Source organism: Helianthus annuus, chromosome 5 (assembly GCF_002127325.2).
Source record: "Helianthus annuus cultivar XRQ/B chromosome 5, HanXRQr2.0-SUNRISE, whole genome shotgun sequence".
NCBI lineage: Eukaryota > Viridiplantae > Streptophyta > Magnoliopsida > Asterales > Asteraceae > Helianthus > Helianthus annuus.
This window is the reverse complement of record NC_035437.2, coordinates 159549114-159565046: the sequence shown is the minus strand read 5'-3', so window position 1 is coordinate 159565046 and position 15933 is coordinate 159549114. Positions and strand designations below refer to the sequence as shown.

At 38.3% G+C, this 15933-nt stretch overlaps 1 non-coding gene across 1 annotated transcript; it reads left to right on the top strand.

The window, feature by feature from the left end:
- The first annotated feature begins 645 nt into the window (after positions 1 to 645).
- LOC118492598 lies at positions 646 to 752 on the top strand. Its single transcript, XR_004894604.1, has one exon. It is a non-coding gene; the product is annotated as a small nucleolar RNA R71 (small nucleolar RNA).
- Positions 753 to 15933: the final 15181 nt, after the last annotated feature.

Genomic DNA, 15933 nt, shown 5'->3' with positions numbered 1-15933 from the left:
TCGGATTTTTGCTTCAGTTTGTAAGAACCTTTCGGTATATTGTCGGATTCAGAGAAGAGGCGAGTGATGATATCCTCAAGCCTTTCTCTTCCTCCTTGTTGTTGTGGTTAAAAACATTGTTGCTCATTTCGTGGTTGTTGTTGAAAGTTAGATTGTTGATTTTTATTTTGTTGGTTATTACCCCCCAATTCCCTCAAACTAAAGTTGGGATGATTACACTATTCGGGAGTGAAAGTGTTACTTTGAACTCCCGGTGGTCGTGGCCAGTTATTTAGGTAATTTACCACTTCCGTTTGATTTTCTAAATCTTTCATACAATTTCAGTTTTCATGGGGGCCACCGCATCCTTCACAAGCCATAACCGAAGTCGTTTTGTGCAATTTGAGTTTTTTTATTTTATTAGGTAAGGCTTCAATTTGGGCTTGCAAAGAAGTGGATTCATCCACTTTGTGGGCGCCCGGGTCTATAGATTTTGAGCCCCTAGGGGTGTGCCATTAAAAACTATTTTGAGCAAGCTCTTCAATTTGATTATAAATTTCCACGGGTCGCCGATTCCCAAGGAGTCCCCCGAAGCTGGAATCAAGGATTTTCCTTGTGTGTGGCAAGAGTCTGTTGTAGAAGGTGGACACTTGTTGCCATCGTTCAAGACCGCGATGTGGGCATTTCCTTAATATCTCCTTGAACCTTTCCCATGTCTCGTACAAGGATTCCCCATCTTCTTGAGAGTAGGTGTTAATCTCGGTTATGAGTTTGGTGGTTTTAGAGGGAGGGAAATATTTGTAGAGAAATTTTTGGGTAAGTTCATCCTAATTGTGTACGGACCCACTTGGGAGGGTGTTTAACCAAGCTTTCGCCCGGTCTTTGAGGGAAAAAGGGAACATACGGAGCCGAATGGCATCTCTAGAGGCTCCGTTGATCCGGAAGTGTAACACCTTGAAAATTCATGTCCAATAATGTATGAACACGTGTCATAAGCTCTGAACGTGTGAAAGAATACTTTAGAGGGACTAAAGTTGACAAACAAGGAAACTATGTGAATATAAGGGTCCAAAGTGTCAACAATGGATAATTATATTTAAAAATAGCCCCACAAGATGTTTATACCTTCAAACGAATAAATCATGGATCATACGAACCAAAATATGAAAGAAAGTGAGAAATTACGAACCACTGGGGCTAAATGTGTCAACATGTGTAAAGTATACCTCTGAGTGACCTTTTAGTAGACCTGAAGCTTTGTAAAAGTAAATTATGCTCACTAGAATATGTGCTAAAAATTTCATAAAGTTTCGTTATCGTATGAGAAAGTTATGATCAAATTCGTGTACGAAGGGTTAAAGGCGTCAACATTGAAATTTATGACTTTTCGGGTGATTACAAGTTGATCAAGGACTTGCCCATGTTTATACATGTTTTGGAACCCTTAAAAATAAGTTTAAAAGGGCAAAAATGCAAGAACAAGAGTCAAAACCACGTAACAAAGGACCAGGGACCAAAAATGCAATTGTTAAAACTTGTTTGGCTGGTTCTGACAGGCCAGGCGGCCCGCGTAAGAGTCCCTTGTGGACTTACGTGGCTCGCGAGAGAGACACAGCGACAAAATTACTTGCAGGTGCCAGTCAGACCTGTGTAACCGACTTTGGAGCTTGTTTTTACATACCAGGGGCTGCACCAACAGGTTTTCATGCATAGGGGGCACTTGTCTTGATCTGGAAGTATTAATAGACCTCCTTGGCATGATCTTGTTGCATCAAAATGCATATATAAGGAGCTTTAGTTATAACCATTTAGTTCACTCATTTGCAAAATCTTCACAACTTATTCTCTGGAGCTCTCTGGACATCAAGCCAACTTCTTAGTGGTCCCTAATCATAGTTAGGACTCTTGTAAGTACTCTTAACCCTTCTAAATTCGTTTTAGCTTAGTTAATTAGCTAAAAGTCAAACCGTCGTAATTAAGGTTTGACTTCGTGATTAATTAGAATTTGTCCAATCAAATCACGAATTAAAAATACCTTTGAGTAGGTAATTATGTGGGTAATAAACCCTTAAAAGGGTATTTTCAGATTCCCACTCTAACTATGTTAATTGTCGAGTCAAAACTTACTTTAAAAAGTCAACAAAATGCTTAATTTCAAATTAATGCATAATTAGCAATGTAGGATACATGCAACCTGTTTGATCATTAATATAACTTGGTAATTAATGTAAGAACATGTCCCAACATGTTCAACTCGACAATTTTTAGTTTAGGCTCGGTTTGGAACCGAAAGTCGCATAGTTTGACTTCTGCTTTGACTTTCAGTTCTGACCCATTTAAGCCAAGTTTAGGATTGCCTTAGAGCTTCTTTTGGACCTATTTACATGTTACTATAACCCTCTATGATTATACAACTTGGTTCATTAGATATCCTATTCACATGCATGTTTCCGTTAAATGCTTATATGTTGACCATTATGCCCAAATGACCTTAAAATACGATTTTTGAAAATATAAAAGGGTAGACACCTTAGCTACTGATTTATAAACTTGCACCTAAAATTTGACATCAGTTTGAGGTATAGATTAAGAGTTATGCTCATTAGCGTAATTAGAAGCTTCTTTAGTAATTAAATGGCGTAAATTGCATATAGCCTATCTAAACCCAAATTTTTATACAAAACTTTGTACCTACTGATATAAAATAATATTTTGGGATTTTTAAATATTTTTATTCAATTTTAGGCCGAGCATAACTTAGTGTTCTAAGCTTAATTCGGTTAATGTCGGTTTTGCCCTTTTTGACTATAAAATGAGTTTTATAAATCCTATTGACCCCAAACCTTTTTCTATTGATTCAAAATGTTAAATAAATTATTTTGAGCCTTCTGGAATATTAAAAATATCAGCTTTTTATACCTAACCCGGAAATGGCTCCAAATCGCCTTTTTAAGCATTTTTAACGCATAAGTATGTACTAGAACCTTTGTAAGCATATGGGGTTGAAACCTACTGATGTATTCAGTAAATTTTTATATTCTAACAGTAGGCAAATATTTTAAACTCAGAATTTCAGTTTTGACCTTTTTAGGCCTATGTGAAATTACCAAAATGCCCCTACGGAGCATAGTATAGTTATAAGTAATAAATTTCACATATATATGATACCCTACTGTTATAACTTATTAAATTAAGTATATTTACTGATTTAATCAGACCTGTAACCCAGGTTATTATTTAAACTCTTTTACACCCTTTAAAATGACCAAAATGCCCTTATGAGGCATAGTTTGGGTTTAAAACCATTTGGGGCATAATGGAAGGTATCTTATTGATATCACAACATGTTTAAGGCATATTAACCTAGGAAACTTGTATATGACTCTTATGGTTACTCGTTACGCACTTTATGCATTCGGATCGGCTTATGTAACTAGTTTACCCATTTTAGCCGAAACGGGTCAAACCATATCATTCCTGTCTCCAAATCCAGAATGTGATTAAGTTACCCATATTAAACAAGTATGCAAGCTTGTCGGGTCAAAACCACATTCTAAAACGGTCTTCGCCTTATCGTGCGTTTAAACCGTAATCTTCATTTAAAACTAACTGGTCTAAGCTTAGGCTAAATTAAAAGACCCGTTAGGATTCTAATAGGTTATTAAAAACTTTCATTCCAGATATAGGAGCCCAGTAAAAGCTATCTGTACTTGCTAATTTGATACGGCTGGGATTAAATTTATATTTAGCTTAGGTAAATACTTTTAACTTATTTTCCCTTATACGGGCTTGGGGTACGGTATATAAAATACTGCTTGGTCGGGTAATTGACCTTAACCAGTTGGTGGTTAAGTGTTGTCAAAATGACCCGTTTGAAAATGTTGTTTTGTTTGTTTAACGCCTTTGGGGGTTTAATGACCATGTCCCGGATATCCTTGGCATCATTCAAAGAATGGCCACGACCTTAGCACACGGGTGTAGGCATACACCCGTAGTGCATTCAAATCAATAAAGTATAATCGTCGTTACGAGAGAAGTCTCGCGGCAGAACTATACTAAGTGGTGTGTCTATTAATCTTTAACCCGGCACGACCCGGATAACTGAACGCATAACAAACATGTAATTCTTTTACAAGATTATAAGCAAATAATTATCCCAAGTTAAAAAAAGTTTTGTGTCGCGGGCATTCAAATCAATTTTAAAACCTTTTCAAAATGAGTCAGTTAAATTGTATTTACCAGTGTAAACTGACGTATTTTCCAAAAAGGCTAAGTGCAGGTACTACGCGTAATAGGCTGGCCACTCCTTAGCATCAATAAAAGTCTCGCAAGCTTAGGATGCTTGAAGTCTGTTGAATAAAAGTTTCCTCTTTGTTTTGATCCGCCTGTGGATCTATTTCAACTGTTTGTGATACTTGATATTACAATTTTATTTGGTTGAAATAAATCTATCTTTTGCTTCCGCTGTGCATTTATATTTTGTATTGTTTGACTATGACGATATCAACTACGTCACGGAACCCCCACCGGGCCCACCGGTGACACGTGGTAAAATAGGGGTGTGACAGGAAGGTGTCACATATTTCCAAAAAGTTAGTAATATGGATCTTCATCGGCTAGGCCACGGAAAGTGGCGGATTTTCGGAGCATTTGGATTAGGTGTGGTCGAAGCTCAAAGTTATTAGCATCGACATTAGGAGGGTTAATAGCGGCTCCAAGATTACCAACCATAGGTCGCAGGTAATCCATGAGAGTGCGTTTATCCGCCATCAAGGGGGTTTTGGGTTGAGGCTTTTTGTTGGTTTTTAGCTTTAAGTCTTTTTCTCAAAAAGTGCTCGGGTTCGTCAAGCGGTACTTTTATGTATTTGTCAGAGGTAGAGGTCATGCACCAAACTGTACTCCTGCAAATTATACAGAATTGTGTGATTTTCTGCGGACAAAAACAAAAAGAAAGCGTGATCAGAAGGTTAACACTGCCCCGTGCTGTGCCTGGCACGACCCGTGCTGTCCAGGAAAAATTTCTGTTTTCAAGTTGCTAGATACTGGAAGTTCAACACAGCCCCATGCTCCTCTAACACGACCCCGTGTCTGAGTTCCAGTAACAAGAAAACAGCTTCTCCCAGATACTGCAGGTTTAACACGGCCCGTGTTGATCCCACACGGCCCCGTGTTAATCCTGCAGAGAATAGAATTTTTGGAGAAAAAAGAGGAACAGTAAAAGGAAAAGATAAAAAAATGATTAGGCCATCAATTTTAAGATTTCTTAAAATTCTTGTGTCCCCGGCAACAGCGCCAAAAACTTGACGTGTGCGTGTGTATATATTTTTAGATATATTTTAGCTCTTTTTACCCGCCAATTCAAGTTTTAAATGTATAAAACACGATATTCTACTATCACTCTACACACGTTAGGGCAAGTGCACCCATCGCGGACGTAGTATAGTGATGGCAAGATACCGAGGTCGTCCAAGGACACAAGAGCTTTTAGTACCGGCTTATCGTCAATGTCTAATCGAACCTAACTTTGAAGAAAAGGTTTTTAAAACTATAAAAAAAAAAAAGATAAACTGAAAAGCAAAAATAAAATAAAAGAAAAACAGATAGACAAGAACGAATCACTTGGTTCCGACTCATCTTTCATATATCCTTTTGATGATTTCCGTACTTTGGGCATTTTAAGAGATTATCTTAGTTATAGTAGTAGGCCCCTCTTGTGAAGGCGACGTTACCCTCAACCTAGTGGTCTGAGTCAACAAGGATACAGTCCCACTAGGTCAGATTATTGAAAGATAATTAAGTAAGTTATTAATGCAAAAAGTGGTGGGGCCCCTTCCAGGCAGCGATCTCCCTCAACCCTTTGGTCTGAGTCAGCAGGGTTACAGTCCTCGCAGGGTTGGTTTAAAGTTTTAATAGTAGTTTATAGATAAGGGATTCAAGCTTTTGGCACTTCCCATGTGGTGGGTAATGCCCGTTCCGACTCGTGAAGTGTTACTAGGCTTGAACCAGGTTCTCGCAGGATCTATACGCTGAACGAGACATAAAATTTACCCAACCACCATTCTAACCCCCTCCAGGTAATTAACGTGCTTTATATAGACCGTAAAGCCACGAATATGTAAATCAACAACATATGAAAAATGATTAGATAAATTTGCCTTCAATATAAAAAGTTAGTTATTAAAGTCATTAATACATACCCAATTAAAAAGTTGCCAAAGGTTGGAAATCATAAAAGAAACTACATAAAAGATTTGTCTTCACCAAGTGATGTAAGAGTTTAGCCAAGCATGGCCTTTGTTTGACAAAGACTATTCCTATCAATCTTGGATCCCGAGACTACTACATACACTCTAAATGTTGGAAAATGGATGATGGTGGTGGATGATGGTGTTGTAGTGGTGGTGGAGTGGTGGTGGAGTGGTGGCAAGTGAGAGAGAAGTGGTTTGCCAATGGATGGTTTGGAATGGAACCAAGCAAATCTATTTATAGCTGAAATCAAAAGCTCCACCACGGCCCGTGCCCGCCTGGCACGGCCCCGTGGTCATCTCTCTCTCTCTCTCTCTCTCTCTCTCTCTCTCTCTCTCTCTTCCTCATTAACTGCTTGTCAGGTCTTGTACCAACACGGCCCCGTGTGTCAACGGCATGGCCCGTGGCCAATGTACTTGTTGTACTATCGCAGATTCTGAAAATCTTTAAGTGGACCACACCCCGTGTTGGCTTAGCACGGCCCCGTGTTGGCTGTCAGTCTTGTCATTTGCTGTTGTCTTTTCTTCTACACAGCATCCAGCCTCGGACACGGCCTGTGTCTGGTAGACACGGCCCCGAGTCAGGTCTTCTGATCTTGCTATTCTTGTGGTTTGGATGTGAATTGGGGCTTGGCAAGTTGTGTCAATTCTTCTGTCTTTGTATTTATGTTGGTTTTTGCTATCTTTTTGCTCCTTTTGCACATTTAAGCTCTTTTGACCCTGTAAATTAAAAAGGAGCAGAAAAACAAGTTTTTTTCTAACATTAGTATCGAAAAAGGGTTGATTTTACGTCGTATTTGATATAATTTACATGTTGTATTTTAAGCACATCAGAATTGTGACAACCCATAACTTCGAGTTGAAACCAAGTCCATTTGGTGATGAACCGACCCGAACCGTTTGAACCATGACATAACCCGTATAACTCGAAACTTTTGAGGCCCGAACCCTTAGCGTGAATATTATTAATCTAAGCTAGTTGGTTTGTCATAAATTTTTACTATGTTTAAAATAGTAATAATAATAATGAAAAATAAATAAATAATAGGTTACATAGTTAATCTAAATCCAAACCAACTTTCCCCATGTACGTATATCAATTTCATCAAATATTTAATGTTGCTGCTCAACTTATTTCGGCCCAATCAACCCACACCTTATGCAACCCAAATCTAACACCCATCCCACCTCTGGTTTCGGCCCACACCCACAAGTCTCCACCGACTTCCTTTTATTCAGCCATCAACTACGTGAGGTTGGTTATATGTAACGATCTCACAAGAACGCAAACCCTACGGCGATCGACGGTAGCTTCCTTCACCTTCATGAACGTCCCTCTTTCTCCCTCGGCAACCGGAGCACATCACCACTTCTCCGTCACCGATCGCCGGTAAGCCCCACATATGTCGTTACTTCGTTTCGCGAACATGTTGTCTCGGTTTCGGTTCAACCGTAGTTTTGCTTGGTGCCTGTGATTAGTGATTTCTTGAAACTGTATGAAAGTATCCATATATTTGTTCGATGATATGTATTTGAACAACAGTAAAGTTGAAGGTGATGAAACTATGTATGGAACTATATGTATGTGTATGTATATAAACAACAATGGACTTGAAAGTTATGAAACTATGTCTGTGTTGACATGTAACCGTTTGAATGTGTATCGTTATGAATACCGGAAACTTGCTAGTCCGAATATGTATGTATATGTACCTGTAGACTACATGAGGTTGTGTAGACACGAACCGAGTGGACTATGTCGAATCGAAAACCATAGGTCCAGTTGTAGGAATTAAGTCCATGAATTACGATTTCTATAATATGTGGTAGTTGGTACATGATTAGCATAATGTGATCGGATATATGATATGTTGATTGATCCGTGGATGATGATCCTGCTATGTAATGCTGGATTGCAAATTAGGGTGTCATATAGTGGCCAAGCAAATAATTAGTTATGTAACAATCGTAATATGAGAAACAGATTAGTATTGCTTGTGTGTGATTGGGTTTTGGGCCGATAATATATATATATATATATATATGTGCATGATTAAGTGGGCTGTTATAACCTAACCAATAAATTCACATTATGTAAGTTGGGCCGAATACTTTAATAGATTGCATACATGTTTGTTGAGCCGATATTCGTTAAATGGATGAGTACTTGTTATTGAATTTTCTTAATGATATTGATCATATATGATAATTTAGCTAAACGGCCATGCTCATGAATTATACATATTATCTAAGGGACCAGTAGGTTAACATGGAAGTAATATTTATCATATTATTTTGTGGGCCGCACCTCTTCTCTGATACGTGTTGGGTTGCAACAGTGGGTTGGGTTTAAAATTAACTGGGTCGTACAGTGCTTGGGCTATCGGTAGTGGGCTGCCACGTATGGCGGGCCTTATGCAACATTAGTGTAGGATTTTGTAACCAAGAAATGATTATTGAACGTCATGGATTATTGTTAATAGATGCTTGTTCCTATGATTGAGGTGTGAATTATTAATGTGCGTCATTAGGATGATTGAACCTGTAAGGTGGAAAATATGTATGACCCGAATATGCGTTATAACTGGTGTGATAATATGTGCCAAGCTTGTTCACTACTTGTATAATAAGGATATGTGATTTATGTGTGTAAGTAACTGACTGGTATTGCAACCATACTAGGATTGGGATTGTTGATTGGATCGGACCTTGTAACTTGATTGGGCTACTCGATACTATGTACTATTGGATCAACTGTTTGAATAATCATTGTTCTTGCTTGAATTGTTGCTTAACTGTTATACGTGCCATACGTGACAACCACTGATGTGATCTATGTGTAAACAAACTGTAAAACTGATCATTACCAAACACTCTTCTAGGTCGTGAGTATTGAACTTATTTAACGAGTAAACCATCTGCCGAGCAAAACTAAGGTGAGTTCATTGCATTTTCTCAAGCATGCGTCCCGGTGGTTTGGGACAACTGGTAAACATCTGGAAGGGAAACATTGGGTAAATAACTTAATCGGTTTTGGTTATTGCCTGGAGGGCAATGGGGGTGATTAGTTGATAGCGCTATTAGGTGGGAAACCTCACACCGGGCCGTAAGGACGGGCGTGAACTAATTATCTGGGTATGGCTATGGTTGTTAGAGGCACACTCCTCGGATACATATGGGCACTCTCCCTAGGGTATCTAACGAAGGCAACATAGCAAACGGTCGTTAAGGGGTACCCACTCCCCGGATACATATGGGCACATTCCCTAGGGTATCTAACATGAGCAACATCGTAACGCAACATTAAATCGCATTAACATACATATGGTAACATAACTTGTTAACAAAACCTTGAACTCACCAGCGTAGTCTGACACACTTGTTTACATGCTTGTAGGTAATTATTGAAGGAACTTGGGAGCTTGCCGTCTGATGCTGCTGGAGTGGTTGTGGTCATAATAAACAATTATGTTGATTTGGTTTTCATTCATTTACACACTTATACATTTATGCTTCCGCTCAATACTTTGGTTTTGGTTTAACTTTCCAAACGATACATTTCTTTCAATTGGGTATTTTAATACATTATGACTTGTGTTTGATATGATTGGTGGCTCTTTGTTGGATCGTTGCACCTCCAATAGGGACATACCCTAGGTGGTAATTTGGGGGTGTGACAGTTTGGTATCAGAGCCACTGGTTATAGAGAACTCGGTTTTAAAATGTTTTCATAAAACCAGACTATAACCGAATTGATCCAAACGATGACCATGACACTCAGCTTCAGACTGCAAGGTTCGTTCCTCCTTAGCTTATGCTCTATATGCCTAGTAAACGTAACTATATTTATAGCATGCACGATACGACATGGTAGGCATCATGACACATTGATAGTGTAACATAACGCTTGCATCTAGTAAATCCTAATCTTGTTGGTAGTGCATATTTTGTGTTGATTGGGGTGGGAGAAACTTCAAACATAAGTTAAGAAGCATCGAGAGGAGCATGCAAACCGCCTTATTATCATGGGTGCACACATAATAATAACGCGTGGTGCATGCAAATCCCAATGAGGCTTAACGAGTGTAAGAGGGGTTCTTCCCTGTTTGTGTATGAACATGGTAGTTAATCGTCCCTAACGTGATAAACCTGAACACTTTTCCCGTTCTCGACTCCTAAATTTGTTCCCTTCCCCTATTATAGAACCATGAGTAGAACTAGCAAACGGTAAAAGTCTAGAGGCCACACACATAGTTTAGGGTTGCTATCTTGTTCTTGTTGATCAGACCTTTTCTATCGACCTCACTCCTATCGTTCTGCGGAATTTCGGGACGAAATTCCAAATCAACGGGGGAAGGATGTGACACCCCAGGAAAACCAGAAAACCACGCAACCCAGTTAGCTTCCTCTGTGACTACGTGCTAAATTTCGGGACGAAATTTCTTTCAAGTTGGGGATGATGTGACAACCCATAACTTCGAGTTGAAACCAAGTCCATTTGGTGATGAACCGACCCGAACCGTTTGAACCATGACATAACCCGTATAACTCGAAACTTTTGAGGCCCGAACCCTTAGCGTGAATATTATTAATCTAAGCTAGTTGGTTTGTCATAAATTTTTACTATGTTTAAAATAGTAATAATAATAATGAAAAATAAATAAATAATAGGTTACATAGTTAATCTAAATCCAAACCAACTTTCCCCATGTACGTATATCAATTTCATCAAATATTTAATGTTGCTGCTCAACTTATTTCGGCCCAATCAACCCACACCTTATGCAACCCAAATCTAACACCCATCCCACCTCTGGTTTCGGCCCACACCCACAAGTCTCCACCGACTTCCTTTTATTCAGCCATCAACTACGTGAGGTTGGTTATATGTAACGATCTCACAAGAACGCAAACCCTACGGCGATCGACGGTAGCTTCCTTCACCTTCACGAACGTCCCTCTTTCTCCCTCGGCAACCGGAGCACATCACCACTTCTCCGTCACCGATCGCCGGTAAGCCCCACATATGTCGTTACTTCGTTTCGCGAACATGTTGTCTCGGTTTCGGTTCAACCGTAGTTTTGCTTGGTGCCTGTGATTAGTGATTTCTTGAAACTGTATGAAAGTATCCATATATTTGTTCGATGATATGTATTTGAACAACAGTAAAGTTGAAGGTGATGAAACTATGTATGGAACTATATGTATGTGTATGTATATAAACAACAATGGACTTGAAAGTTATGAAACTATGTCTGTGTTGACATGTAACCGTTTGAATGTGTATCGTTATGAATACCGGAAACTTGCTAGTCCGAATATGTATGTATATGTACCTGTAGACTACATGAGGTTGTGTAGACACGAACCGAGTGGACTATGTCGAATCGAAAACCATAGGTCCAGTTGTAGGAATTAAGTCCATGAATTACGATTTCTATAATATGTGGTAGTTGGTACATGATTAGCATAATGTGATCGGATATATGATATGTTGATTGATCCGTGGATGATGATCCTGCTATGTAATGCTGGATTGCAAATTAGGGTGTCATATAGTGGCCAAGCAAATAATTAGTTATGTAACAATCGTAATATGAGAAACAGATTAGTATTGCTTGTGTGTGATTGGGTTTTGGGCCGATAATATATATATATATATATATATATATATATATATATATATATATATATATATATATATATATATATATATATATATATATATGTGCATGATTAAGTGGGCTGTTATAACCTAACCAATAAATTCACATTATGTAAGTTGGGCCGAATACTTTAATAGATTGCATACATGTTTGTTGAGCCGATATTCGTTAAATGGATGAGTACTTGTTATTGAATTTTCTTAATGATATTGATCATATATGATAATTTAGCTAAACGGCCATGCTCATGAATTATACATATTATCTAAGGGACCAGTAGGTTAACATGGAAGTAATATTTATCATATTATTTTGTGGGCCGCACCTCTTCTCTGATACGTGTTGGGTTGCAACAGTGGGTTGGGTTTAAAATTAACTGGGTCGTACAGTGCTTGGGCTATCGGTAGTGGGCTGCCACGTATGGCGGGCCTTATGCAACATTAGTGTAGGATTTTGTAACCAAGAAATGATTATTGAACGTCATGGATTATTGTTAATAGATGCTTGTTCCTATGATTGAGGTGTGAATTATTAATGTGCGTCATTAGGATGATTGAACCTGTAAGGTGGAAAATATGTATGACCCGAATATGCGTTATAACTGGTGTGATAATATGTGCCAAGCTTGTTCACTACTTGTATAATAAGGATATGTGATTTATGTGTGTAAGTAACTGACTGGTATTGCAACCATACTAGGATTGGGATTGTTGATTGGATCGGACCTTGTAACTTGATTGGGCTACTCGATACTATGTACTATTGGATCAACTGTTTGAATAATCATTGTTCTTGCTTGAATTGTTGCTTAACTGTTATACGTGCCATACGTGACAACCACTGATGTGATCTATGTGTAAACAAACTGTAAAACTGATCATTACCAAACACTCTTCTAGGTCGTGAGTATTGAACTTATTTAACGAGTAAACCATCTGCCGAGCAAAACTAAGGTGAGTTCATTGCATTTTCTCAAGCATGCGTCCCGGTGGTTTGGGACAACTGGTAAACATCTGGAAGGGAAACATTGGGTAAATAACTTAATCGGTTTTGGTTATTGCCTGGAGGGCAATGGGGGTGATTAGTTGATAGCGCTATTAGGTGGGAAACCTCACACCGGGCCGTAAGGACGGGCGTGAACTAATTATCTGGGTATGGCTATGGTTGTTAGAGGCACACTCCTCGGATACATATGGGCACTCTCCCTAGGGTATCTAACGAAGGCAACATAGCAAACGGTCGTTAAGGGGTACCCACTCCCCGGATACATATGGGCACATTCCCTAGGGTATCTAACATGAGCAACATCGTAACGCAACATTAAATCGCATTAACATACATATGGTAACATAACTTGTTAACAAAACCTTGAACTCACCAGCGTAGTCTGACACACTTGTTTACATGCTTGTAGGTAATTATTGAAGGAACTTGGGAGCTTGCCGTCTGATGCTGCTGGAGTGGTTGTGGTCATAATAAACAATTATGTTGATTTGGTTTTCATTCATTTACACACTTATACATTTATGCTTCCGCTCAATACTTTGGTTTTGGTTTAACTTTCCAAACGATACATTTCTTTCAATTGGGTATTTTAATACATTATGACTTGTGTTTGATATGATTGGTGGCTCTTTGTTGGATCGTTGCACCTCCAATAGGGACATACCCTAGGTGGTAATTTGGGGGTGTGACAAGAATGTTTGGAGGAAACTTACCCCCTTGATGTTGAGTTAAATAAAGAAGGTCATGGGTGAACAAGGTGTGTTTATGTGTAATGACTTTAACTAATTAAATAGTTTATTGAAAGTGAGGGAAATAGTAGTGTCTCCATTAACTTGGTTCATTAGAGTTTCCACCTAAATCTTAAAATCTACCAATAATCTTGCGACGCCATTGACTTGGGCTATTCATGTTTTCTATGTCTATGTGGAGTCAAAACATGTTGATGCTCTTAGCGGAGATTAAATGTTTTGGATGAATCTTTGGGTTGGGTAAGCTCTTGCCTTTAAACAGAGATAACACCAAAGTGTAAAGGACTTGATTTATATAAAAGTAACTAGCTTAGGGGAGTTGACGACTCACCGATGGACTAAAAGAGACAAGTAATATAAACTTCTTAAACTATATCATTAATTAATACTATACCCGACCTTGAATGGCTTTCCCTGCTGATTCAAAGCGATATGGTTGAGTGTGATAGGGTCCCTAAAAAGAACTACACACTAATACGCATTTACATACGCAGATCCTCGTCTAACAATCGAGCCCTAGCAACCCCATGGTCAGTTGTAGTTAACGAAACATCAAGAGGTATGTTAATCCTAAACACCCCTTTTCCTATCATTGTTTTCTATTTTTTTTCCTCTTGGGCCATTTCTTTTTCTTTTCTTTTTATTTTTAAAAACCTTCACTTTTGGATTTGACTAGACGTTAACAATGACTCAGTACTAAAACTCATGTATCTTTGGATGACCTTGGTATCTTACCATCACTATATTAAGCCAACGATGGGTGCACTTGCCCAGCGTGAGTTGTAGTGTGATAGTATTTTATCGTGTCTTTATAAACATTAAAACTTGCACTAGTGCATAAAACTAACTAAAACTAACCTTCTCTTCTAACCACACTTCATCACGTCATCTATGCTAGCCGATCAAGAGGTTATGTGACAACATAGATTTTTTGTCACATATGGCTTCAAGCCAATACTTCTAAATATGGAGATATTTTGGATAACGTCTTGATATGATAAAATTAGGTGGATCAAATTTCGAAAAAAACATTAATTATATCCTCACGGAGGTACAATATGCATGTAGAGAAGTTATGGCTAATGTCGCTAAAGGTATTTTGATCTATAGTTTGGTATTTTAATGCACAAGGTAAGTTTTCTCATCACTTGGCCAATTGGAGCAGCAAACTGGCTTCGTGCATTGCCCACATGAACGCAGTTCGATCCTTGCTGACAGGGGTAACAAGGTAGGTGATGGTCTCTCGCGGCCGAGCCTGGTGCGAGATTTGGGACCATACTCCTTCAGAGACCTTTCAGATATGTATAAACCCCAAAACAATCAAGAATAAACTCAGAATATAAACCCAAAAAAGATCAATCACTTCATCTTCCACATCAGTTCATCTTCAAACATGAACACGCTCTTATCTCCATGTTCAAGTAACCTTCCATATCTGAGTTAGAGAGAGATAGAGGAAAGGGAGAGAGTAGGAAAGGGGGCTAAGGTTTGTGGATGCAAATAAGATCTGGAAGGAGAAGAATGGCGGAGGTGGTTGTAGTAGTGGTGGTGTATCGTGGTTGTTAGGGGTGGTGGAAGGTAGTTTGTGTGGAAGATGATTCTGAATGGTTTATTTGAAGATGAAGATGGATGGTTTATGTTGGATCTGGATGATTTTAATTAATAATAATATTAAATATTGGGTAAGATTACGAAAACACCCTTACCTATAACAGTCAAACAACTGTTAACCGTTAAGAGGGTCCAAGATTGATGCAGTTTGGAATAGACAAGGGGTAGGGCAGCAAGATTTTGGTTATAGGGGGTAAGAATGTCAATGGGGTAACCCAGGGGGTAAAATTGCAGTTTACTCTAATAAATAACTAACTTCCCATCTACCATTGGGGTTGATGGTCCAATGGCAATGCAAAACTTTTTAAAACACGTAAGTATAAGGTATTGAGTTCAAGTTTCATAAGTACCGTTAAAAAGAAATATGATTTGGTAACCATGTTAGTTAATTCAAGAATTAAATATAACTTACATGTTTAATCAACATTATACATATTCTATAACAATTGCATAAATCATTAATGGTAGTTTAGATAGCACAATCAATTTTCTAATAAACTTCATACAAAATAATAATAATAATATATCTGTTAATTAAAGAAAATATGCATTAAAGTTAAATCCTTTTGATTAGCCTTCATATCATTCTTTTTTAATATCTTAATTAAGAAACAAGCATTGATTAGGGACGTTTTATTTGTGATCAATATTCAACCCTTTGTGATTATGACACATTTG